The sequence below is a fragment of the Peromyscus californicus genome, unplaced genomic scaffold, assembly GCF_007827085.1.
Source record: "Peromyscus californicus insignis strain IS unplaced genomic scaffold, ASM782708v3 Scaffold_12__1_contigs__length_115047231, whole genome shotgun sequence".
In the NCBI taxonomy this organism is placed as follows: domain Eukaryota; kingdom Metazoa; phylum Chordata; class Mammalia; order Rodentia; family Cricetidae; genus Peromyscus; species Peromyscus californicus.
In genome coordinates, this window is record NW_026294413.1 from 35,580,054 (window position 1) to 35,583,001 (window position 2,948).

Here is a 2,948-nt window from a genome sequence, read left to right on the forward strand (position 1 = left end):
GACAAATTCAGACAACAAAATTCATTATTTATCCTATTTTGGTGAATCCAATACAAAATTTAAATACAATATGGAAAAATCCAATCCAATGTAAAATATTTAAAACAAGCAGTTCCTTTATAAAATAGATTCACTAATATAACTTTTTGTTCCATCATATCCATATTGTCTCTTATTTCTTTTCATAGTAGATTCAATAATCTACCCATTTATCTTATTATTTCTGTATCTCTTTTTTTACAGTAGATTCAATAATGTACCACTTAGCTATAACCTCTTTTTTCTTTTTCTTTTTTTAATCAAGAACCCAGAATCTAAATATCCTTTGCTTAGCTTTTTTTCCTGACCATTAACAATTAACTACTTGTAACCAACCATCATAAACAATAACAATATCCATAACTCATTAAATGACCAAAATCCACTTACCCCACCTCTTGGGAATATGGACATCATATTCTTAAAATTACTTCCTGCTGTCTGAGGGTAAAGGCATCTTTAGGGCATCTTGAAAAGAAAATGTTGGGGTTATTGTCAAGTACTGGGAGAGGTAGCTGTATCATTTGTTGTCCAGTCTCTGCATAATGGAAAAGTGCAGGCTTGTCTCAAATCCTTGTTCAAGTATTGAGGCTGGATTATGTTAGCTAGCCATCTCAAAATTGTCCTGAGTATTTTGCAATCCAAAGCTGATCTTTGGGTCGTGTTATTCAGCTTAATAGCTTTATCATAATCCATGTGGAATCATTGTTGCGGGATCCCATCATCTTTTTGGAGATTTCAAAGTCACTGTTAGGCATGGTCTTGATTTCCTAAATAATTTTTTTTATTTTTATTTTATTTTATTTTTGCCTTCTCTGAGGTTTGGAGCAATAGAACTGCATCCTGGTGGCAAGGACGGAGAGCTTCATGTTGCCGAGCATCCTACAGGACATCTTGTTCTCAAATGGTTAACAGAGCAAGATAAAAAGATGAAAGAAAATGGAAGAGAAGGTTGCTTTGCAAAAACCCTTATAGAGCATGTTGGCATAAAGAAACGCAAGCCCTGGGCCAGCATCAATCGGGGCGCCATTATTCTTTCCAGCCTTCTTTAGAGCTGTGACCAGGAAGTTGTAAACAAAGTCATAGCTGGACTGAAAAGCCTAATTCCAGCGTTGTGAAAAAACCAAAAGCACCAGCAGAGGAGTCAAAACTCTACTGGAAAAGCTGATGGCATAGGCACACAGGACGAGCAAGCTGGAACCTGCTTTCCATGGAGAAGAGGGGCGGATCCACTGTATTCATAACTGGATACTCTGTACATGTAGTCTTTGTTAAAGGATCGAAGGACAAATTCCAGAAGCCAAATAAATTCAACAAGAAGAGGAAATTGATAAATCAGCAACCAAGAAACCCAAACGGGATGACTTCAACAACGAGAAGAAAGTGCTGAAGCAGAGCAGGCAGCTCAGTGATAAGACCACCTACGACATAGTGGTTCTAGCAAAGCACATTTTGGAGAGCTTGGGAAGAAAAGACTGTGACAAAGAAAAAAACAGAGAAGCTGTTGAGTGCTTTGCGGAAGTTGATTCAAGGGAAAATTTAAGCTATTGCCTTTGCACACGACTCAACACGTGTGATCCAGTGCTTCATTCAGTATGGGAAGAACAGAGGAGGCAGGCTTTTGAAGAACTGCAAGATGACCTGGTTGAACTCAGTGAAGCCATATATTCCAGGAATATTGTCAAGAAATTTCTCATGTAAGGAAGTAAACCACAGACAGCAGACATAATCAGAAGTTTTAAAGGTCACGTGAGGAAGATGCTGTGGCACTTAGAGGCCTCGGCCAGGGCAGAGTATTAATACAATGAGAAAGACATGTTGGAACATACTGACAGAGGAGCTCTATGGGAACACATTTCAGCTTTACAAGTGGGCAGATCACCCAACTCTGGACAAAGTGCTGGAGGTGCAGCTGGGAAAGCTAGAGCTTAATGTGGATAACATGAAGCAGATTCTGACTCCAATGGCCCAGAAGGAAGCTGTAAATAAGCACTCACTGGTTCATAAAGTATTCTTGAACTTTTTTATCTATGCACCCCCAAAACTTTGGTCAGAATTAATTAAAGCCTTCCGAGAAGCAGTGGTATACCTGGCCCCCACACACAATGGTGCCACAGCGGCCATGCACTGCTTGGGCATGGTACCCCCACGGACAGGTAAGTGATCTTAAAACAATGAAGACAAACATTGAAAAGGTGACTAATGACCAATACTGTCATTTGGTTTTACTGGCAGTGTTTGATTGTATTGATGATACTAAGCAGATAATCATATCAGAAACCATCAGTTCCTTACCCAGCATAGTAAATGATAAATATGTGAGGAAAGTCCTATTGTACTTGCTGAGTCCCAGAGATCCTGCCCATATGGGACGAGAAATCATCGATCTTCTGCAGAAGGATGATGGTAATGCACACAGTAAGAAAGACACCACTATCTGTCGATGTGAGTTCTTGCAATCCATCCCCCCAGCTTTGCTAAACCACCTGCAAGGACATGTTCAAGAGGTGGTGCTGGACATGTCTGCGTGTGTGTTGGTATCCGACATCCTGGGATCTCCTACTGGAGATATTCAGTCTGCCATGGATGCCATTGTCAGTTTGGCAGCAATAATTATTAGTTTACCAATTTAAATTAATTTTGTTTTTCTCCTGTGCCATACCAGATGGCTCTTCTGACATGTGACAGAGTTATTGGATTTTGCTTTAACAAGCATGCTTGGGTTTAGAAAAGAGATCCATACTCCAACTCCAAAAACAGCCATAATTTTTAATTCAACTTGGACTATAAAATGACCATTTGCCTTATATGTCTGTAAAGAATAGCAGAAACAAATTTGGGAAGATTTATGAAATTTTATCCTGTTGGAACTGTGCTATACCATTAGGCCAATTTACTTTTTTTCTTGT

General features: G+C 39.3%; 1 pseudogene; it reads left to right on the plus strand.

Annotated features, from left to right (window-relative positions):
- The first annotated feature begins 1,249 nt into the window (after window positions 1–1,249).
- LOC128107846 (pumilio homolog 3-like) lies at window positions 1,250–2,672 on the plus strand (annotated as a pseudogene).
- Window positions 2,673–2,948: the final 276 nt, after the last annotated feature.